Below are 25,454 nucleotides of genomic sequence, written 5' to 3'. Positions count from 1 at the left end.
ATTGCAGTCAAGAATCCACTATCCGGCAAAACTGAGCCTTCTCTTCTGGGGGAAAAGATGGACATTTAACAAAATGGGAGACTTCCAACTTTTCCTGATGAAAAGACCAGAGATAAATATAAAATTTGGCCATCAAACAGTGTCTCTTGAGTCACTTGAATCATGTGTCAAGGGACACATTAAAAGATTAAAAGGGGGGGGTAAAGCAAAAAAACTGCTATCCAATAAGAGGAATTTTCTTTAAGCTTTTTTTTTGCAAGGAAAATGGGGTTAAGTGACTTGCCCAAGGCCACACAGATAGGTAATTATTAAGTATCTGAGACTGGATTTGAACCCAGGTACTCCTGACTCCAGGGCCGGTGCTTTAACCACTGCATCACCTAGCCACCCTGGGAATTTTCTTTCTTTTTTTTCCACCTGGGAGAAAGATTCTCATAACCCTTGAGAATTATAACCACTATTAGAAAGAATATACTTAGACAGAAGTGATGAACACCCATGACTTATCTCTGAGTTTGATAGAATGATTTAAAAACAATATCTCCCTAAAAAGGGGGGGCAGTAAAGAGACAGGAGGATAGAGGAAATTTAATCACATTATATATATAAAGAGGTACAAAGGACCTGTTGAAATAGAGGGGAATAAGGGAAGAGGTGAGAACTGCCTGAATCTTACTCTCATCAAATTAGGCCTGAAGTTAACATGCATATACTCAATTAAGTTGAGAAACTTAACTTTCAAGTTTTAAAAGGGGAAAGGGGGAGAGTGGAGAAAAAGAGGAACTAACAGAAGGAAGAAGGGGCAAAGGGAAAGGTGAAAAGAAAGAGGAGGGGGGTTGGATACAAGGGGGCAAACACACTGAAGGTGGTAGTATTCAGAAACAAAATACTAGGAAATGTGGATAAAGTGAAAAAAGGGGGAAAATATAAGCAGAAGGAAGATAGAAGGGAGGGCAATAAAGTGTAAGTAATTATAACTTTGAATGTGAATGGGATGAACTCTCCCATAAAATGTAAACAAATAGCAGACTGGATTAAAAATCAGAATCCTACAAAATGCTGCTTACAAGAAACTCATTTGAAGCAGAGAGATACATAAAGAGTAAAGTTAAGAAGTTGGAGCAAAATATATTTTGTTTCAGCTGAAGTAAAAAAAGCAGGGGTAGCAATCCTTATCTCACAAAGCTGCTGCAAAAATAGATAGTGTTAAAAGAGATAAGGAAGGAAACTATATCCTCCTAAAAGGTACCATAAACAATGAAGCAATTTCAATACTAAACACGTATGCACCAAGTGGTATAGCATCCAGATTCTTAGAGGAGAAGTTGAATGAGCTACAGGAAGACATAGACAGTAAAACTCTACTGGTAGGACACCTAAAACTCCCACTCTCAGATTTAGATAAATACAATCATAAAATAAATAAGAAGGAAGTTAAGGAGGTAAATAAAATGTTAGTAAACCTGGACATGATAGACCTTTGGAGAAAGTTCAATGGGTATAGAAAGGAATATACTTTCTTTTCTGCAGTACATGGCACTTACACAAAAATTGATCATGTACTAGGGCATAAAAACTTAATAATCAATTGCAGAAAGGCAGAAATAGTGAATACATCTTTCTCAGATTTAATGCAATAAAAAAAATCACATGTAATATTGGGCCAGGGAGAGATAGACCTAAAACTAATTGGAAACTAAATAACCTCAATTTAAAGAATGAGTGGATCAAACAACAAATTATAGAAAGAATTAATGATTACATCCCAGATAATGACAATAATGAGACAACATACCAAAACTTATGGGATACAACAAAGGCAGTTGTCAGGGGATATATAATATCTTTAAATGCTTACATCAATGAACTAAACATGCAACTAAAAATAGAGAAAGAACAAATTAAAAAACCCATTAAATACCAAATTAGAAATTCTAAAAATTAAAGGAGAAATTAATAAAATCAAAAGAAAACTCTTGAAAACTATTGAATTAATAAATAAAAACAAGAGTTGGTTTTATGATAAAACCAATAAAATTGATAAACCTCTGATTAATTTAATTTTAAAAAAAGGAAGAAAACCAAATTGCTAGTATCAAAATTGAAAAAGGTGAACTCACCACAAATGAGGAGGAAATTAAAGTAATAATGTGGAATTATTTTATCCAACTATATACCAACAAATTTGATAATCTAATTGAAGTGGACAAATATTTACAAAAATATAAGTTGCTCAGGTTAAATGAAGAGGAAATTAAATACTGAAATAAACCTATCTCAGAAAAAGAAATCCAACAAGCCCTTATTGAATTCTCTAAGAAAAAAAATCTCCCGAGCCAGATGGATTCACAAGTGAATTCTATCAGACATTTAAGGAACAAATGGTTCCAATTCTATATAAACTCTGAAAAATAGGTGAAGACACAACTCTGCCTAACTCTTTCTATGACACCAATATGGTGCTAATACCTAAACCAGGAAGAGTTAAAACAGAGAAAGAAAATTATAGACCTATTTTCCTGATGAATATAGATGCAAAAATTATAAATAAAGTCTAAGAAAAACAATTACAAGTTATCACTAGGATAATACATAATGACCAAGTAGGATTTATCCCAGGAATGCAGGGTTGGTTCAATATTAGGAAAACTGTTAGTATAATTAATTGTATAGATAACAAACATCAGAAATCATATGATTATATCAATAGGTACTGAAAAAACTTTTGACAAAATACAGCACCCTTTTCTACTAAAACACTAGAGAGTGTAGGAATAAATGGATTGTTCTTTAGAATGATAAGCAGTATCTATCTGAAAGCATCAATAAGCATTATATGCAATGGGAATAGGCTAGAGGCATTCCCAATAAGATCAGGGTTGAAACAAGGATGCCCATTATCATCACTACTATTCAATATCATGTTAGAAATGTTAGCTTCAGCAATAAGAGAAGGAAAAGAAATTGAAGAAATTAGAATTGGGAAGGAAGAGACAAAACTCTCACTCTTTGCAGATGGTACACTTAAGAGAATCCCAAAGAATCATCTAAAAAACTACTAGAAATAATTAATAACTTTAGTAAAATTGCAGGATATAAAATAAACCCTCATAAATCCTCAACATTTCTTTATATGACTAGCAAGATGCAGCAGAGAGAGCTAGAAAGAGAAATCTCATTCAAAGTAACTTCAGACAATATAAAATACCTGGGAATCTGCCTGCCAAGGTAGACTCAGAAACTTTTTGAAAACAATTATAAAACACTTCTCACACAAATAAAATCAGATTTAAACAACTGGGAAAATATCAACTGCTCATGGATAGGGCGAACTATTATAATTAAAATGACAATTTTATCTACCAGATTTAAACTACTTATTTAGTGTTCTACCAATCAATATTCCAAATTACTAAATTAATGAGTTAGAAAAAATTGTAAGTAAATTCAAATGGAGAAATAAAAAGTTGAGAATTTCAAAGGATTTAATGAAAAAAAGTGCAAAAGAAGGTGGCTTAGCCCTACCAAAACCAAAATTATATTATAAAGCATGAGTCATCAAAACTGTCTGGCATTGGCTAAGAAATAGTGTGGTGGATCAGTGGAATAGACTAGGTGCAATAGCAGGAAATGATTATAGTAATCTGCTGCTTGATAAACACGAGTCCAGCTATTGGGATAAAAACTCTCTCTTCAGTAAAAACTGTTGGAAGTTAGTATGGTAAAGACTTGGATTAGACCAACACCTCATACCCTATACCAAGATAAGAGCAAAATGGATACAGGATTTAGACATTAAAAAAACAGTATTATAAGCAAACTAGGAGATCAAGGAATAGTTTGCCTGTCAGATTTATGGAAAGGGAAGAGATGGAGAACATCAATAAAAACAAACTAGGTAGTTTCAATTACATTTAATTAAAAATCTTTTGCACAGACAAAACCACTGTAACCAAGATCAAAAGAAATGTAAATTGGGAAACAATTTTTACAACTAGCATTTCTGACAAAGGATTCATTTCTAAAATATACAGAAAACTGAGTCCAATTAAAAAAAACAACCATTCCCCAGCTGACATATGGTCAAAGGATTTGTAAAGGCAATTTACAGATGAGGAAATCAAAATGATCCATAGTCATATGGAAAAATTGCTCTAAATCACTACTTATTGAAGAAATGTAAATTAAAGCATCTCTGAGGTATCACCTCACACCTCTCAGACTGGCCAATATGACCAGAAAGGACAATGATCAATGTTGGTTGGGATGTGGGAAATCTGGGACAACTTGCTGATTGATGAATCCTATAAATTGAAGTTGATTGACTTCAGTCTTTGTGCAAAGCCCAAAAGTAACAAGGATTGCCATTTACAGACATGTTGTGGAAGTCCAGCTTATGCAGCTCCTGAACTCATTCAAGGCAAATCCTATATTGGATTAGAGGCAGATGTTTGGAGCATGGGAATTCTCTTGGATTTCTGCCATTTGATGATGATAGTGTCATGGCTTTATAGAAGAAGATTACTCGAGGAAAATTCCAAAATGGCTGTCTCCTGGTACTATTCTACTTCTTGAACAAATGCTGCAGGTGGACCCAAAGAAATGAATTTCTGTGAAACATCTCCTGAGCCACCCCTGGATCATGCAATATAACTTGTGTCCTCTTGAATGGCAGAATAAATATCCATGTGGACATCTTGATGAAGATTGTGTTGTAGAATTTTCAGTATATCATAAACACAATAGACAAATAATGGAAGACTTGATTTCATTGTGGCAATATGATCAACTTAATGCTACTTATCACTTACTTCTTGCTAAGAAATCTCATGGAAAACCAGTTCAATTAAGGCTTCCATCTGTAAGTGGAGTAAAAACAAGTGCTCCTTCATTAAAAGAACTACAGCTTGCAAAGCATTGGACAGAATCAAATGATGTGGAATCTAAGCCATTAACTCCAATGTTATGCAGAACTGCAACAAAGAAATCAGAGAACAAAGAAAATGTATGCACACCTAAGACTGCTATGAAGGATGAAGAATGCTTTGTACTACCCATTTCCAAGACTCCTGTTAGCAACAGTGTGCATGAAAGAGGAACGGTTGTTGGTGGAGCTGTGAACTCATCCAACCTTTCTGGAGAGCAAATTGGAATTATGCCCAAAAGGCAACAAAAATATGCATACCCTTTGATCTAGTAATACCACTACTGGGTCTATACCCTGAAGAGATTATGAAAAAGGGTAAAAACATCACTTGTACAAAAATATTCATAGCAGCCCTGTTTGTGGTGGCAAAGAATTGGAAATTAAGTGAATGTCCTTCAGTTGGGGAATGGTTTAACAAACTGTGGTACATGTATATCATGGAACACTATTGTTCTATTAGAAACCAGAAGCATGGGAATTCAGGGAATCCTGGAAGGATTTTCATGAGTGAGATGAGCAGAACCAGAAAAACATTGTACACCCTAACAGCAACATGGGGGTGATGATCAACCTTAATAGACTTGCTCATTCCATCAGTGCAACAATCAGGGACAATTTCGGGCTATCTGCAATGGAGAATACCATCTGTATCCAGAGAAAGAATTATGGACTTTGAATAAAGACCAAAGACTATTACCTTTAATTAAAATTAAAATTATCTTATTATGTAATTCTGCTATCTCTTATACTTTATTTTTTTCCTTAAGGATATGATTTCTCTCTCATCACATTCAATTTAGATCAATGTATACTATGGAAACAATGTAAAGACTAACAGACTGCCTTTTGTGGGGAGTAGGGGGAAGGAAGTTTAATTAGGGGGAAAATTGTAAAATTCAAAATAAATAAATGAATTAATTAAAAAATTATAATCTTATATAGCATTCATAATACTTTTTCTTCACAAAGTTTGCCAGTAATGAAAAGATATATATTGTTTCTTCAATAGTTTTTAAGTTATTTTTGTACTAAAAGTCCTTATAGCTGATGCAGTTTGTTTGATGTGTGGTCATCAAAAAAAACAATTTTATTTTGGCCTAAAAGCAAAAATAAATAAATAAATTAGATTTGGTTGCTTAAGAACATTGCTATTTCAGAGAAGCCACCATGCTACTATCAGGAAATTTTAAACAATAGTAGTAGCCAATGAGTGATTAATTATAAATTGCCCTAGGAGGTCTATAGGGTTATTTGCATACTTTGCTAGTCTAGTAGATATATGATTAGACTGTTGTGATACAATAAGACAGTTGTTTTAAAAAGCTCCATGACTTCTCAGCCTGTGATATTCTCAAGCATCCATATTTTCCTATAAATCCAATTAAGTTTTTTTTGTTTTTTTTCTGTGACTATTTCCCTATCCCACCTAGGCTAGAAGTGGAGTGGTCACTCAGAGATCAGCTTGAAAACTTTGATTTGCTCTGTTTTTGTCCTGGACAAGTTCACCCTGTTTTAGGAGGACTGGCGTCCTCTCTAATCTAGAGGCATCTATTAGTACCACTCTTTGTGAGGACACTTGGTAGGCTTAACTTAATTCAGAACTCCCATACTCAAGTTTGGGAATTCTGATCAGCCTTCCAGTCATTTTCATCAGCCTCCCAGTAGCAGGCCTTACAGACATGCACCTTCATACCTGACAAATTAATTCAATTTTAAAAATATTTATCAATTACTTACTATGTTCAAGGTTGAGGCAGTTGGCAACAGTGGATAGAGTACAAGGCCCAGAGTCAGGAAGACTCATCTTCCTGAGTTCAAATCTGACCTTCTGAACTTTACTATCTATGTGACCCTGGAAAAGTCACTTAACCCTATTTGCCTCAGTTTCCTCATCTGTAAAAATAAACTGGAAAAGAAAATAGCAAGCCACTCCAGTATCTTGGCCAAGAAAACCTCATATGAGCTGTCAGACATGACTGAAATGACTGAACAATGCTCAATGTATTGTGCTAAACTCTGGAAATACAAAGACATGAAGGTAACATCTACCACCCTCAAAGAGCTTCTATTCCACTGAGGAGATATAGCCTCTAAACAAATAAATACCATACAAGAAAAACATAAGGGGGGAAAGAGCATTTATTTAGACTGGCATATGGAAGGATGAAAGAAAGTTTGACAAAAGAAGTGGTATCTTAAGTGATCTTTGAAGGAAGACAAGGTTGATTTGAGAAGGGAATGTACTGCAGGTAAGAGCATAGCTTGTGGGGAAAAACATGGAAGTAAGAGATGGAATGTTGAATTCAAGAAATAGCTAATAGGCTAATTTGGCAAGAACATGGAACCCCTTAAGGGAAGCAGGTTGGAATTAGCTGGGAAGGTAGGTGGGAACCAGAATGCAGAAGGTCTTAAATGCCAGGCTAAGGAATTTCTATATTATCTGAGGAGTGGGAAGGCTGAAGATACTTGAGCTAAGAAGTGAAAATTTTAGCACTTTGCTTCCATAGAGGCCCACTCAAAGTACCAGTCTTTCTTATGCTCTTTTAATATAATAATACAAAATCATATTTCTATAATACACTAAAATTTTTTTATCATTCATTTGCAGCTCTCTGGGATGTTAAAACTGCTCAGGATTTTATTATGGCAAAACAATGTTACAAAGTACATTGGGCAAAATTACTGAGAAAAACAGTAAGCACCCTGAGGTCAGGTCAGGTGAGTTCTGAGTCAGTGTGAGTGTGTGTGTGTGTGTGTGTGTGTGTGCATGTGAGAGACATAAACATAGAGAGACAGAGACAGAGAGAGAGAGAGAGAGAGAGAGAGAGAGAGAGAGAGAGAAGGAGAAAAGGGCAAAAGGGCAGACAACCATGGGGCTTGGCTTAACCAGGCCACATGGTGAGGCTCCAATGCTCCACATGAATTGAGGAAGAGCCAGAGAAAGCTGTATCCTTCTGGACGGGAGCCTGGAAGAAACAAGAGAGTTCAAAGGTGTAACGCTTCCTGTTAAATATGGTAGGTACCCTTCTATGGTAGGTTGGACAGAGGGAGGTGCTTGAGGAGTGGTCTTACACCTTGGACCAGATATCTTCCAATGGCAAGCTACATAATACTAGTCCTTCCTGTTCCAAGGTATTCTATCCTCAAATTCAACATGTCATTTCCAGTTGTACCAGTGTCCAGGTCAAAGTCAAGTAAAGGGGAAAGGGACAAGATAGGCAGGACACAATCAACAGGGGATCAGTTTACATCTAGAAAGTGGGGAACTTCCAGACATTCAACAAGACCCTACAGCATTTAAGACTACAGATTTTTGTTTCCACCACATTCATAATTCTCCACATCATCTCCCTGTATCATTTCCCCCTTCAAAATTATTCAGGTCCCAGATCCTTCTTGGTCTTTCAGAATTCATTTGGAGATGAATGCAATGCATTGAGGCAGGATCCAGAGAATGATTGACTGGCATCCTGCAGAAGCTGGTCTTGGGCCTATGTAGCTGATAATCTAGAGAAATGAAACTCAGGGAAAAAAAAAAGACTAAGAAAGCAAAAACTAGGGAAAGATAGTTTAACAAGGAAAGCTATTTAACAGAGAAAGTTATTTAACAGAGGTCCAAAACTAGAAGGTCTTAAAGAGCAAAAATTATACTTTATAATCCTAAGTCAGTATCAGAATACTTTTTATAAACAAATGTACTGAATAAGCATTTTAAAACAGCACATGTCCAAAAAACAATTTGCAATGAAATTTTCTATTTTAGTTTTGGCCATGTTTAGAATGAACAAAAAATTCTAGTTGAAGAATGGTCCTTTAAAGCAGTTTAAAAAATAGACCAATAGTCATTATCCTGATATAAGTAGCCATAATGAAATTTCTTTTCCCTTAAGGGAACTTGTTGTGATAAAAAAAATCACATCCTATGCTAAAAGAAATGCCAAGACAAAATACTTGCTGGTAATTTAAGGTTTAGAAAATAGAGTTCCAATGGCTCACTCTCCTACTTAATTATGATGCACCTGAAATGATTATAGTAATTTGCTATAAAGAGTACACAGGGATATGAGGACATGTTCCCTTTTGAATTAGATGTCCTTTATAGGTAGATGTTCCAGAGAATCCTTTCCCAATGAGCCAGGTCCCAGGTCTGCCAATTTAGTCCTTACTTTAAGAAAATCCTATCTCACCTGAGGCTGAAATAATTTTCTCATATGCCACTCATACCATCTGCAGTATTTAACATCAATACCCATAGGGCTAATGGCTTCATTGGCATATTGTTGTCTTTCTATTTTAACATACTTGATGCCAGACAGATCAATTATTGATATATTGTAATATAGCAATCACCTATAACCAGGTGACTTGAGCACTAAAGGGACTCAGAGTATGCCAGACTGTGATTAGAATTAGTTATCAGCAAAGAGATCCAGAGAAAAATTATAGTTCAATTGGTACTCAAGTACCCAAGTGCAGTACTGTAAATGAAATAAAATAAGCAGATTTTTAGATATAAAAATGCAATAACCCTAATTCATATTTGTTTATTTTTTAAATTTAAATTTATTTTTATTAAAGATATTATTTGAGTTTTACATTTTCCCCCAATCTTGCTTCCCTCCCCCCCCCCAGAGAGTACTCTGTCAGTTTTTACTTTGTTTCCATGTTGTGCCTTGATCCAAATTGGGTGTGATGAGAGAGAAATCATATCCTTAAAGAGAAGAGAAGTCTAAGAGGTAACAAGATCAGACTATAAGCTATCTTTTTTTTTCTAAATTAAAGGGAATAGTCCTTGCACTTTGTTCGAACTCCACAGCTCCTTATCTGGATACAGATGGTACTCTCCTTTGCAGACAGCCCAAAATTGTTCCCGATTGTTGCCCTGATGGAACGAGCAAGTCCTTCAAGGTTGAACATCACTCCCATGTTGCTGTTAGTGTGTATGGTGTTTTTCTGGTTCTGCTCATCTCACTCAGCATCAGTTCATGCAAATCCCTCCAGGTTTCCCTGAAATCCTGTCCCTCCTGGTTTCTAATAGAACAATAGTGTTCCATGACATACATATACCACAGTTTGTTAAGCCATTCCTCAATTGAAGGATATTTACTTGACTTCCAATTCTTTTCCACCACAAACAGGGCTGCTATAAATATTTTTGTACAAGTGATGTTTTTATCCTTTTTCTTCATCTCTTCATGATATAGACCCAGTAGTGGTATCACTGGGTCAAAGGGTATGCACATTTTTGTTGCCTTTTAGGCATAGTTACAAATAGCTCTCCAGAAGGGTTGGATGAGTTCACAGCTCCACCAACAGTGTAATAGTGTCCCAGATTTCCCACAACCCTTCCACAATGATCATTATCCTTCCTGGTCATACTGAGAGGTGTGAGGTGGTACCTCAGAGAAGCTTTAATTTGCATTTCTCTAATAATTAATGATTTAGAGCATTTTTTCATATGGCTATAGATTACTTTGATCTCCTCATCTGTAAATTGCCTTTGCATATCCTTTGACCATTTGTCAATTGGGGAGTGGCTTTTTGTTTTAAAAATATGATTCAGTTCTCTGTATATTTTAGAAATGAGTCCTTTGTCAGAATCATTAGTTGTAAAGATTGTTTCCCAATTTACTACATTTCTTTTGATCTTGGTTACATTGGTTTTATCTGTGCAAAAACTTTTTAATTTAATGTAATAGAAATCATCTAATTGGATTTTGGTGATGTTCTCCAACTCTTCCTTAGTCATAAAGTGCTCTCCTTTCCATAGATCTGACAGGTAGACTAATCCTTGATCTTCTAATTTGCTTATAGTATTGTTTTTTATGTCTATGTCCTGTAACCATTTGGATCTTATCTTGGTAAAGGGTGTGAGGTGTTGGTCTAATCTAAGTTTCTTCCGTACTAACTTCCAATTTTCCCAGCAATTTTTTATCAAAGAGGGAGTTTTTATCTCAATGGCCAGACTCTTTGGGTTTATCAAACAGCAGATTACTATAATCATCTCCTGCTTTTATACCTAGTCTATTCCACTGGTCCACCACTCTATTTCTTAGCCAATACCAAACAGTTTTGATGACTGATGCTTTATAATATAATTTTAGATCGGGTAGGGCTAAGCTACCTTCTTTTGCACTTTTTTTCATTAAGCTCCTGGCAATTCTTGACTTTTTTAAATTTTTCCATATGAATTTACTTACAATTTTTTCTAACTCATTAAAGTAATTTTTTGGAATTTTGATTGGTAGGGCACTAAACAGATAGTTTAGTTTTGGTAGAGTTGTCATTTTTATTATATTAGCTCTACCTATCCATGAGCAGTTGATATTTGCCCAGTTATTTAAATCTAATTTAATTTGTGTGAGTAGTGTTTTATAATTGTTTTCAAAAAGATTGAGTCTGTCTTGGCAAATAGACTCCCAAATATTTTATATTGTGTGAGGTTACTTTGAATGGGATTTCTCTTTCTAACTCTTCCTGCTGTTTCTTGCTAGACAGATATAGAAAAGTTGAGGATTTATGAGGGTTTATTTTATAACCTGCAACTTTGCTAAAATTGCTAATTGTTTCCAGTAGTTTTTTAGATGATTTCTTGGGATTCTCTAGGTAGACCATCATGTCATCTGCAAAGAGTGAGAGTTTTGTCTCTTCCTTCCCAATTCTAATTCCTTCAATTTCTTTTTCTTCTCTAATTGTTGCTGCTAACATTTCTAATACAATATTAAATAGTAGTGGTTATAATGGGCACCCTTGTTTCACCCCTGATCTTATTGGGAATGGCACTAGCCTCTCCCCATTGAATATAATGCTTGTTTATGGTTTCAGATAGATACCGCTAATTATTTTAAGGAACAGTCCATTTATTCCTACACTCTCTAGTGTTTTTAATAGGAATAGATGCTGTATTTTGTCAAAAGCTTTTTCAGCATCTATTGATATGATCATATGATTCCTGATAGGTTTGTTGTTGATATAATTGAGTATACTCACAGCTTTCCTAATATTGAACCAACCCTGCATTCCTGGAATAAATCCTACTTGATCATAATGCATTATCCTAGTGATGACTTGTAATCGTTTTGCTAAGATTTTATTTAGGATTTTTGCATCTGTATTCATCAGGGAGATAGGTCTATAATTTTCTTTCTCTGTTTTAACTCTTCCTGGTTTAGGTAACAATACCATATTGCTTTCATAGAAAGAGTTAGGCAGAGTTCCATCTTTCCCTATTTTTCCAAAGAGTTTATATAGGATTGGAACCAATTGTTCCTTAAATGTTTGGTAGAATTCACTTGTGAATCCATCAGGCCCTGGAGATTTTTTTTTTAGGGAGTTCAATAATGGCTTGTTGAATTTCTTTTTCTGAGATAGGGTTGTTTAGGTATTTAATCTCTTCTTCATTTAACCTGGGCAACTTATATTTTTGTAAATATTCATCGATTGCACTTAGATTATCAAATTTATTGGCATAGAGTTGGGCAAAATAGTTTCGAATTATTACTTTAAATTCCTCCTCATTGGTGGTGAGTTCACCTTTTTCATTTATGATACTAGCAATTTGGTTTTCTTCTTTCTTGGTATTGTAAAATTGACCAGAGGTTTATCAATTTTATTGTTTTTTCATAATACCAACTTTTGGTTTTATTTATTAATTCAATAGTTTTTTTGCTTTCAATTTTATTAATTTCTCCTTTAATTTTTAGAATTTCTAATTTAGTACTTAATTGGGGATTTTTGATTTGTTCTTTCTCTAAATTTTTTTAGTTGCATGTTTAGTTCATTGATTTCCTCTTTCTCAATTTATTCATATAAACATTTAGAGCTATAATATATCCCCTGAGAGTTGCTTTGAATGAATCACATAGGTTTTGGTATGTTGTTTTATTATTATCATTATCTAGGATAAAATGGTTAATTCTTTCTATAATTTGATTTTTGGTCCACTCATTTTTTAAAATGAGTTTATTCAGTTTCCAATTTGCTCTGGGTCTATATCTCCTTGGCCCAGTATTGCATATGACTTTTATTGCATTGTGATCTGAGAAAGATGTATTCACTATTCACTGCCTTTCTGCAGTGGATCATTAGGTTTTTATGTCCTAGTACATGGTTAATTTTTGTATAAGTTCCATGTACTGCAGAGTAAAAGGTATATTCCTTCCTATCCCCATTCAGTTTCCTCCATAAGTCTACCATATCTATTTTTTTATAATTTACTTTTCTATTCTCATTTTGTACAAATTTTTTTTTACATTAATAAAATATTCTTGTTTACAATTAAACAAAATACCCCTCCTCCCCCATGAATATAGATAGACTTGCTTGGGCGAAAAAAATAAAGGGGAGAGAAAAAAATTAAAATAAAAAAAAATAGTAATAATTGTAGGTATGGCCTGGTGGCGTAATGGATGAAGCATCAGCCCTGGAGCCTCGAGCACCCAAGCCCATATCCAGCATCGTAAACCCAACCATCACCCAGCCGTGTGACATGGAAGCCACCTGATCCCCACTGCCCTGCAAAAACCAAAAAGAAGAAGAAAAAAGACACAAAATAAAATAAAATAGTAATGATAGTAGGGGTGGCTGGGTGGCAGACAGAGCATTGGCCCTTGAGCCAGGAACACCTGGGTCCAAATCCGGCCCCAGACACCCAAAGATCATCCTGCTATATGGCCCCAGGCAGGCCATCCAGCCCCACTTGCCCTGCACCCTCCCCCAAATAATAACAAAAAATGTGCTTGAGTCTTTGTTCCAACACCAACAACTCTGTCATGGGTGGATCTCATTCTTTATGATAAGTCCATCACAGAAGTTACTTCCATATTTTTCCACCGTTGCCATTGCTGATCACAACTCCCTCCTTTCTTATTTCTCCACTACCATGTATTCTATTTTCTCTCTCCTTTCACTCTGACTCTGCTGTAGGGTTGTTGACTGGCTCAGCAGACAGATCCCTAGTCCTGGGGCCAAGAAGCCCTGAGCCCCCATACCACCCCTTAGGCCCAGAATCCACCTGGCCCTATGGTCCTGGGCAGGCCTTCCAATTCCAGCCCCTTGCATGAAGTAAGAAAGAAAATGTGTTATATCTGGCCACTCTCCCACCACGGTCCATCCTCTCCTCCATCACTCACATCCCCACCCCTTCCCCCTGCTCCCCCCCCTCCTTCTTACTCCAGATGTCTATACCCCATTGAATATATATATGCTGTTTCCTCTCCTAGCCATCTCTGAAGAGAGCAAAGGTTCCCTCATTCCCCCTTGCCTCTCCCCTTCCATATCATTGCAATAGCTCATTGTAATAAAAAAAAAAAACTTATGTGAAATATCTTGGACTATTCCCCCTCTCCTTTTTCTTTCTCCCATTCCATTTCCATTTTTTTCTATTGACTCCATTTTTACACCATATTTTATCCTCAAATTCATCTTTCTCCTGTGCTTCAACTATAAAAGCTCTCTCTACCTGCTCTATTAACTGAGAAGGTTCATATGAGTATTATCAGTGTCATTTTTCTATGCAGGAATACATGCAGTTCATCCTCATTAAGTCCCTCATATTTCCCCCCTCTCCTCCAATCTCCATGCTTCACCTGAGTCCTGTATCTGAAGATCAAACCTTCTGTTCAGCACTGGCCATTCCAACAGGAACATTTGAAATTCCCCTGGTTCATTGAAAGTCCATCTTTTTCCTGGAAGAGGACATTCAGCCTTGCTGGTTAGTTCATTCTTGGCTGCATTCTATTCTTTTGCCTTCCAGTACATTGTATTCCAAGCCCTACGAGCTTCCAATGTTGCTGCTAAGTCCTGTGTGATCCTGACTGCAGCTACATGATTTTTGAACTGTGTCCTTCTGGCTGCTTGTAATATTTTCTCTTTGACTTGGGAGTTCTGGAACTTGGCTATAATATTCCTAGGGGTTGGTTTTTTGGGATCTCTTTCTCTGGGGGATCAGTGGATTCTCTCCATTTCTATTTTGCCCTCTGCTTCTAGAATATCAGGACAATTTTCCTGTAGTAATTCTTTGAAAATGATGTCAAGGCTCTTTTCCTGATCATGACTTTCAGGTATTCCAATAATTTTTAAATTATCTTTCCTAAGTCTGTTTTCCATATCAGTTGTTTTTTCAATGAGATATTTCACATTTTCTTCTTAATTTTTCATTTTTTTGTTTTGAAGTATTGATTCCTGATTTCTGTTAAATTCATCAATCTCCCTGAATTCTATTCTTTGTCTGAAGGATTTGTTCTCCTCAGAGAGTTTTCTTATCTCTTTTTCCATCTTGCGAAATTTGCTTTTTAAAGCATTCTTCTCCTCAATAACTTTTTGAACTGTTTTATCCATTTGACCTAAGCTGGTTTTTAGCATGCTATTTTCTTCAGCATTTTTTTGGATTTCCTTGACTAAGCTGCTGGCTTCATTTTCATGTTTTTCCTGCATCTCTCTCCTTTCTTTTCCCAGTTTTTCTTCCAACTCCCTCATTTGATTTTCAAAGTCTTTTTTGAGCTCTGTCATAGCCTGAGCCCAATTTCTGTTTTTCTTGGAGTCTTTAGATGCAGGCGCTTGTGCTTCCTCATCTTCAGACTGAGTATTTTGATCCTTCTTGGGCTCATTTGCAAAATATTTCTCAATAGTCTTCCTTCTGTTTCTCTGCTTGCTCATTTTCCCAGCCTGGGCCTGGTTTGGGGTGCTTCCTGAGCTTTTTGGATACTCCCACAAGGGTCTCAGTGTGTGAGGCTCTGTCCTCCCTCCTGGTCTGTGAATGACCATAAGCACCCCCCTCTGCCATGAGGCTGAGGTGGGGGGGCCTGCTGTTGTATTGGGGGGCCTAGACTCTGATCAGGATGTGAATGTGGTCAGAGCCCCAGAGTCCTGTTCCAGGGGCAGAGGACAGAGCTCAGCAGTCTCTCTCTCTCCACTCCCCTCCCTCAGCTCAATGGGCTCATGCCCTGGGGGTTCCTGCTCACCAGCTCCACCTGCTTCTGTTTCGGCTCTGGGCTGCAGAAAGACCAAGCTGCTCCCTGTGTGCCCCGAGGGCTGGGCTCCGCATGCTAGCTCTGGCAGAGGTCCCCCATTGTTCCCCCACTTTGTGCCCTGTACTCCTCGGGGTGCAGCTCAGGAGACTCCCCCACTGCTGTGAACTGAGACTCCCAGTACCCTGGGGCTGCCTCCGGGAGGCTGAAGTTCTTTGGTTCTGGTGGGCCACCACTCTGGCGGGCCGCCCCTCCAACCCCAGGGAGCAGAGCTTTTCTGCTCTTTTCCATGTTACCTTGAGTAGGAGAACTGCCTCCCTGGGTCCCTTTGTGGGTTCTGTCTCTGGAAAGTTCAGTTAGAGTTCTTAGCTGATGCGTTTTATCAGAGTGCTCCTAAGACTCGATCCCTTCTTGTCACCATCTTGGCTCCGCCCCCTCTAATTTTTCTAACAATCTATTTACCTCCCTAATTTCTTTCTTGTTTGTTTTATGATTCGATTTATCTAGATCTGATAGCGGGAGGTTGAGGTCTCCCACTAGTAGAGTTTTGCTGTCTATGTCTTCCTGTAATTCTTTCAGGTTTTCCTCTAAGAATTTGGGTGCTATCCCACTGGGTGCATATATATTCAATATTGAAATGAATTTATTGTCTATGGTACCTTTTAGGAGGATAAAGTTTCCTTCCTTCTCTCTTCTAACGCTATCTATTTTTGCTGCTGCTTTGTCTGAGATAAGGATTGCTACTCCTTCTTTTTTTTTACTTCCGCTGAAGCAAAATATATTTTGCTCCAACCTTTTCCCTTTACTCTATATGTATCTTTCTGCTTCAAATGAGTTTCTTGTAAGCAGCATATTGTAGGATTCTGGTTTTTAATCCACTCTGCTATTTGCTTACGTTTTGAGGGAGAGTTCATCCCATTCACATTCAAGGTTATGATTACTAATTCTTTATTGCCCTCTGTGCTATCTTCCCTCTGTTTGTATTTTCCCCCCTTTCCCCCCTTTTATCCATATTCCCCAGTCTTTTGTTTCTGAAAACCACCCCCTTCAGTGTTTTTGCCCTCCTATATCACACCCTCCCCTTTCTTTCTCCTTTCCCTTTTTCCCTTTTCCCTTCCCTTCCTTTTGTTATTTCCCCTTATTTCCCCCACTCCCATTTCCTTTCTCCATCCCCCCTCCCGTTTTTCCCTTTTAATACTTGAAAGGTTCCTTTTCCCCTTTTAATACTTGAAAGGTTAGATGTTTTATAAGTTAACTGAGTATGTGTAGGTTGACTTTAAGCCAAATCTGATGAGAAGAAGATTCAGGTGTTTCTCCTCTGCTCCCTTTTCCCCCACTATTACCACAGGTTTTTTTGTACCTCTTAGTGTAATGAGATTTACCCCATTCAATCCCCTCCCTCCTCCCGTCTCTTTCCTGTCCCCCTTTTTTAGGGCAGTAGTGTCTGTCCCTTCTAGTTCTGTACATTCTGTCGAATAGAGTCAAAATTCCTGAGAGTTAGTAGAGTCTTTCTCCCAAGTGGGGTTAAAGCCAGTTGCATCCCATTGGATAGTAGTCTCATGGATAGGTCATGAATGTCCATCATTTCTGGCTAGGTGTATTCTCTCTGTTAGAGTTACATTTCTCAAGGTTTATGAGAATCTATTTTTTTACCCCCGTGCTGGGGTTTAGCCAATTTCAACTTACTGGATTGCATTTTTTTTCTTTTACTGCCACCCCCCCTTTTTTTTTTTTACCTTTTCATGTGTCTCTTGAACCTCCTGTTTGATGTCCAAATTTTCTGTTTAGCTCTGGTCTTTTCATCAGAAATTTTTGGAATTCTTCCATTTCGTTAAATGTCCATCTTTTTCCCTGGAATAGAAGGCTCAGCTTTGCAGGAAAGTAGATTATTGGCTGCATTCCAAGCTCCCGTGCTCTTCGAAATATCTCGTTCCAGGCTCTTCAATCCCTTAAAGTTGATGCAGCCAGGTCCTGCGTGATCCTTACTGTGGCTCCTTGATATTTAAATTGCTTCTTTCTGGCTGCTTGCAGGATTTTCTCTTTTATCTGATAGTTCTGCAGTTTGGCCAAAACATTCCTTGGTGTTTTCATTTTAGGATCTTTTTTTCTGGTGGGGATCGATGTACTCTTTCAATAGCTACTTTGCCCTCTGATTCCATGATATCAGGGCAGTTTTCCATCACTAGATCCTGTAATATTAAGTCCAGGCTTTTTTTCTCTTCAATGTTTTCAGGAAGTCCTATAATTTTCAGGTTGCCCCTCCTCATTCTATTCTCGAGGTCAGTGGTTTTGTTTATGAGGTATTTTACATTTGCTTCTATTTTTTCTATTTTTTATTTTGTTTAACTGACTCTTGCTGTCTCATGGAGTCATTAGTTTCTGTAGACTCCATTATTTTTTGGGGGGAGGAGTTTTCTTCATTAACCTTTTGCAACTCCTTTTCCAGTTGGTCAGTTCTACTTTTTAAAGAGCTTTCCATTTGACCAATTGAGGTTTTGAGAGAATTAATTTCTTTTTGCATTTGCTCGTTTGAGGATCTGAGAGAATTATTTTCATTTTGTAATTGTCCAATTGATGATCTGAGAGATTTATTCTCCTTTTGTGTTTGTCCAATTGTACTTTCTAAGGTATTAATTGTCTCCCCCAAATTTTTAAGCTCCTTCCTTATTTCTTCTAGGAAGTCTTTTTGTGCTGGAGACCAGATTGTATTCTCCTCAGAGGTTCCAGTTCTCTCTGAGTTGGGGGTCTTTCCCTTCCAGGAATTTTTCTATGGATCCTCCTTTCCGCTGACCCTTCTTCATTATGCTAAGACCTTGAGTTGGGGGGGTGGGGCTGGTTCACCTGGGCTTGAGATCGCTGAAGGCTTTACTGAGTGCAGTTTCTCTGGCTGGCCAGTAGGAGGTGTTGGTTCCTCAGACCAGAGGAGCCCAGGGATGGTGTCTGCAGCTCTCCTGCACCGGAACTCTCCCCCCAACCCCTTCCCCAAGCTCCAGGGGGACAGCACCAACACCAGTGCCTCTGCTTCCCCACGGACCCAAGCCCCAGTCGTCCAGCCACACGGCTGATCCAGCAAGTCCGCTCTCGGGCCCTCAGACTCCTGGTTCCAATTCAGCTGTTAATCTGGCTCATCCGGGGCAGATCCTCCCTTGGAGCCCAGATTCACCCATCTGGATTCGTCCAAGGCTGCTGTGGGAGACAAATCTGTTCTTCTGGCTTTTCTTTCTGGGTTTTCTGGATCGGATTTCTTTCAAGAGGTTTGTTTCATGTGATAGATGGGGAAGAGATCAGGAGACTTTAGAACTGTGCCTGTCTTCTCTCCGCCATCTTGGCCGGAAGTCCCCTAATTCATATTTAAAACTTTTTTTTATAAAAGCAACTTTTTGCAATGAACCCATTTAGTTATTAACTATGTTTAAAATAACTAAACATCTCCTTTGACTAGGCCATTATCTTCAGACTTCTGGAGAATGTGTTATTAAGAAGAAAAATATATAATTTGGATCAATTGTATGTGAAGAAACTTGGGAATAGTGAATAACTTATATTTATGTTAGGGATATTTACTGATTTCTTTTTTTTTTAGGTTTTTAGGGTTTTGCAAGGCAAACGGGGTTAAGTGGCTTGCCCAAGGCCACACAGCTAGGTAATTATTAAGTGTCTGAGACTGGATTTGAACCCAGGTACTCCTGACTCCAAGGTCAGTGCTTTATCCATTACACCACCTAGCCACTCCTTATTTACTGATTTCTTCTGGAAAAAATGCTGTGCTAAATTGTGTAATCTGATTTGTTTTGATGTTAAATTAATATTGATAATACATTGTCAACAATCTCATAAGGCCATGTTTATATTAGCTATAGATTATCACAGAGAAATCTCATATTATCACCATTATTTTACCTTCCTCATGTTACATAGGTACTTTTTCCTCAAAGGAAACAACCACAGTTTAGTCCCAGTTCATATATATATATATATATATATATATATATATATATATATGTATGTATATATATATACATACACATATATATATGTATATATAAATATATATTATATATATGCACATACATATATATATAAAATATATATATTATATATATGCACACACATATATATATAAAATATATCTAGAAACTTCTATTTATAAACTTGTTTAACTACCAACCATCTTCAAAATATAAATTATTACTTTCAGAATCTTTAAAACCATCAGAACATCTTAGGTGACCTTAAATTTCCAACAATAACATGTATTATTGATTCCAATGCAATAAAACAATAGGAAGAACAACCAATATTTAAGTCAATTAACACATGAGTTATTAAACTTTACAAAATAATATTTCCATCTTTATATTATGCATGAATCTACAGATCTATCCCAGAAGAGGTCATAATTTGTGATTTTTCCCTTATTATCCCTTCAAAGCAATCACATGTTAATTTCAGGCTTTAACATTACATACTCAAATATAATAGCTTATATGTTCACAAGAGATAACCAAATATTATAAATATAATTTCTTTGCAGTTAGAAAAGAATATCACATAACTGACAAATACATCTTACTCATCAATAAGTTGCCTTACAGTGGGACCTCACAATTGCTAGTCATCTGTCAGAGCCTCCCACATTGTCTGTAGTTACCATGAGAAAAGTTCACATTCTTGACTTCTTTAAAATTAAGCACACATTATTAATTTACATTAAACATAAGATTCTTATTTAAATATCTCCTTCCCATTAGAACAAGAGCAAAATGAATATCCCACTATCTTTACACTTTTGTCTTCTAAACCTCTTTACACAGCTCCTCCAAGAACTCAATCTCATATATAGGATACTTTTTTTTTAGGTTTTTGCAAGGCAGATGGGGTTAAGTGGCTTGCCCAAGGCCACACAGCTAGGTAATTATTAAGTGTCTGAGACCGGATTTGAACCCAAGTACTCCTGACTTCAGGGCCAGTGCTTTATCCACTGTGCCACCTAGCTGCCCCATATATGATACTTTTAAAATCCCAATGCAATTCTTTTTATGCTATAAATGTTAGGCATTGTAAACATATTTTCTTATTTTCAAATAACAAATGTTAAGTAGATTTTACTTTCAATTATATATATATATATATATATATATATATATATATATATATATACACACACACACACACAAGCACACACACATAAATTTTCCCTTTCATAAACATGTGATGAGAGACAAAAATTATTACAAACTTTCTTCCTTTACCAAAAAAGGCCTTATGAGATTGTTGACAATGTATTATCAATCTTAATTTAACATCAAAACAAATCAGATTATGAAATTCAGTACAATATTTTTTCCAGAAGAAATCAGTAAATATCCCTAACATAAATATATATTATTCACTATTCCCAAGTTTCTTCACATATAATTGATCCAAATTATATGTTTTTCTTCTTAATAACACATATAAATTCCCAGATTTCTTGCAGAACTTCCAAATACTTTGAATTCAAAAGTGACTAAATTACCTATTTAGCGTTTTTCTTTGTAACCACAAGGTGGGGACCTTTCCTATCAAAGCCTTCCAGTCCCTTTAGAGGAGCTTCTTGAGGGCAGGAAGTCTACATTTTCTAAATCTTAAAGTCTCAATTAACATACATTGAATATAGTATTATATTCAGTATTAGGCTAACAAAAACTTAGTTCAGAGGTAAGAACATTTCACAAACTTGAAACTTAGTACTTTCAAATGTACAAATGGTATTAAAATTCCCTAGTAAGGGATTAGGCTTAGATCCTAACTCCATTATTAATTACTTGATTTTGAATTAACCTTTTTAAAAATAATTAAATTCAAAGCCCAAACTAAAAGGAGTAATATTTAACAGGTAATTGATATGAATTACACACACACACACACACACACACACACACACACACACACAAACACCACAACATGAGTTTAGACACATAGACACAAACAGAGTCAACTCTTGCACAAAGTTTTCAAATTTACCAAAGTGAGTTTTTTGGACACCTGGCTGGCATCTTTCCAGGCCAATAGAGGTATGAAAATGTTGGATTGTTGTTTAAATACACACATACACACATATATTTACATTATTAATTTTGAATCATACCAATTAAGACAGTGAAAAAATAATTTTTAGAATCAATAAAAACTTCTTGAGGAACCTCATATGTATATTGAGATTTTGAAATAGCTAATCAATAGTTACAATCCCTTAATATAGTTAAATGCAATCTTAAATTACTTTATAAAATTCAAATCCAGGTACTCTATTACAGATATCTTAGTTATTAGCACAGGCTTAATTAAAAGATGAAATCTGAATTTCCTAATCCCAGGAAAAAAAGTTGACTTTCTTTTTTTTCTTTCTTTCTTTTTTTTTCTTAATTAATTGACCATGCGGAATGTCAGTCAATCTGCCTGCTTCCCCTTCCCCCTCCTCTGAAGGGAATGCCTATAGTGGATGGGGCTTGGAATTGATAACGTTTAGTCTAAGGAAAAAGATCATTCACCCATCCCCCCTTTTTTCTCCCCAAATCAAGAAGAAGGCAAGGGGGTCCCTTATTTTAAATAATGGGCTAAAACAAGTTTTGAGGGGATCTTACCCTTTCTGCAATGAAGCATGCATTCCAGCTGAGATATAGGTTTGAGCTTCTTAAGCCCCCAAAAGTAAGATTTTTTTTCTTCTCCCTCCCCCGACCTCCTTCAGAGGGTGGGGGCCACAGAGAGTGAGAGAGAGCATTTCAAAGAGAAAGAGAGAAAGAGTACAAGGCAGAAGATAAGAATTTTGCCCTTCATGAATGAGGGAGACTACGAACCAAACCGATCAGATTTATCAAGCCCCCAGTTTACTGTGTAAAGTTTGCCAGCCTCCCTAAGGGGGCAAGGTCACTGATTGGCATTTTAGTCGGGTAAAACCTTTGTTACCAAGAGAGCCCTCAGTAGTTTGAGAAAGAGCCACAGCACCCCCCTCAAAAGGAGGGGTGCCTAGACACAGAGCCCACTCCACAGCACCTCCCCCACCATTCCAGAGGTGAAAGAAAGGCAACTAAAGTAAGAAGGTTTTGGCTAAGTACAATCTGGTCTGATTTGGGGAAAATAGCCTAGTTCAGAATTTCTCCCAGCTCAGAGTCCAAGCAGATCCAGAGATTGGTTCAGAATTTCCAGTGAAGAATCACTGACCTGACCCAGGAACTTAGGTGTTTTGCTAATGCCAACATAGCTAGCTTTTGTAAAGTCTAATTCCTTCCAATGAGATAGTACACAACCGGGGTGAGGGGGGAGTCTTCAGTACCAAATAAGTTTTCCCCATGTTTTAATTCCAACGATTATTTCCTAGACTTCTGGATTAAACACTATAAGCCCAAAATCCTTTTATGAATCCTCAAATACATGAGACAAAAACCCACTCTACAGTGGACTCAAACCCACGAACAAAGCAATCCCTCCACCAGAGATGCTCACTGAACTAATGTGAACCCTGTGTCTGGGCAGACACCTCTGCTAGCCCCAAAACACACACAACTCAACTTTCTCCTGCATTAACCCTGGGGGCAAGAGAAAAGACAAACTGGAAGGAGGGCTAAAAAAGGTCCAATTTAATTTTCCTACTTTTCTAGAAATCTCCAGTCTGGGAAAGCTTGCTTCTCACCTCTCCAAACTTGAACAAATTCTAGGGTCAACGCTGTCTGGCTCGCCATAAAAGTTGCTGATTGTTAAAGATTTAGAGGTTGAAGACAGAAGATTTAAGGCCACTGAAAAAATGAAGGAATTTTCAGCTCTCTGGGATGTTAAAACTGCTCAGGATTTCATTATGGCAAAATATTCTTGCAAAGTACATTGGCCAATGCCGGGTTTTTATTTACAACGCCGGCTTCTTAATGCTAGTCCGTCCTCTTACTCACCAGTCCAACGCGTGGTGAGTCTTCGGGGTACCTCCGGCCCCCACTCTTTGATGGGGGAAGAACCAGACAGAGCGCCTGAGGTGGGTCATGAGTCTTTATTCTTCTGTGATCACATTCCCGCTTCTTCCCCCCCAACCTCTCAGCAGACCCTTTTATCCCCTCTGTCCTCCCTCCCATGAACTCTTACTCAATGAGGGGCCGAGTTCTGTAACATTCCCTTATAAGGTGATTATGTTTCCCCTCTAAGCGACCGCCAAGCCTCTTCCCCCCGCCCCCAACATCTCCCCCTTTCTGTTTTACAAGGTTATCACTTGGTGTGACCTTAAGCGGTGCTGAGGTTAGCCTTAAGCGGTGTCATTTCTACTGGCCTCTGATAGCCGGGGGCGAGGAACCCTGTCTTAGGTCATCTCCTTCAACCCAGGACCTTGCCCGTCCTAGGCGCCCGACACCCTCAGGGCCTGTCTTAGGTGGCTGGGTCAGGAGAAGTTGCCCGTCTTGGGGTTTACCTCGTCTTACCCCTAGGTGTCACATGTCATGCATGGCGGCTAGCCAGACTTGGGGATCCGCCGGGGGCGAGGAACCCTGTCTTAGGTCATCTCCTTCAACCCAGGACCTTGCCCGTCTTAGGTGGCTGGGTCAGGAGAAGTTGCCCGTCTTGGGGTTTACCTCGTCTTACCCCTAGGTGTCACACGTCATGCATGGCGGCTAGCCAGACTTGGGGATCCTCCCCTGTCTCCATGGCCATGAAGGCTTTCTGAGTAAGAAGCATATAGCCCCTCTGTCGCCTAGCTAGGCGGCAGAAACAGACAACAAGTAGGGTGATTCCCAGAATCAGCGTCCTTGTTCACCCTCAAGGGGGTATCCTCCCGCCATCTGGCAATCCCTCCATGGTATGGGATCCTCGATGTCTTCCCCTGTGGCCACACATGAGGGGCCCCACCGAGGCAGAAGGGAGCCCCATCGATGTATTGGTCACTAGCAGGCGAGGGTAGATCGGGGAGTTCCGTGCTACCGGAAGGGGAGAGGGAATAACTCGGAGTATTCCCCATGTCGGATTTCCTTCAGATGGAGCACCTCCAAGGATCCCTACGATGATCAGAAGGCCTGAAAAAGAAAGAAATTCCTCTCACCCCGTAGGGTTGGGCATTAATCAAGGTCTCTTATCTTGTAAACAGGGAGCCATCTTTCTGGCTCTTCTATCTTATCCTCGGGATGAAATGACAGGTGGCCCTGTCTTCTGTTCTTTACCGTTACAGGGCCATGCCAACCTCCCTCTTCATCTCTCCACATGACTTTAGAGCCTGGTAGGGCCTTGGTGGGAGAGGGCAGGAGCGTTGGTTCTTTCTTAGCATGTCCTTTTGGGGAGAAAAATCTCTGGGCGGCTGTAGTGCCGTCATCCCTGACTTGTAGGAAATTCATGGTAAATAGTACCTGAGACAGGTCTGAATGGGTCAGTGACCTGCCAACTCCCCCTTTCTGTTTAAAAAGATAGGATGTAGCAGAGTATCCATGTAAAGCTGGCACAGGGTGGGGCTATTGGCCATTCCCTGAGGTAGGACGGTGAACTGATAACGTTTACTGGGGGCTTGGAAATTGATCGCGGGGAGGGAAAAGGCAAATTTTTCTTTGTCCTCC

The 25,454-nt window shown here is 38.0% G+C and overlaps 1 pseudogene; it reads left to right on the top strand.

Moving 5' to 3' along the window:
- Positions 1-4,266: 4,266 nt before the first annotated feature.
- Positions 4,267-8,389, top strand: LOC141499389 (maternal embryonic leucine zipper kinase pseudogene; annotated as a pseudogene).
- Positions 8,390-25,454: the final 17,065 nt, after the last annotated feature.

This window comes from Macrotis lagotis, chromosome X, assembly GCF_037893015.1.
Source record: "Macrotis lagotis isolate mMagLag1 chromosome X, bilby.v1.9.chrom.fasta, whole genome shotgun sequence".
NCBI lineage: Eukaryota > Metazoa > Chordata > Mammalia > Peramelemorphia > Peramelidae > Macrotis > Macrotis lagotis.
Note: the sequence above shows the minus strand (reverse complement) of the source record. Positions and strands in the feature narration are given on the sequence as shown.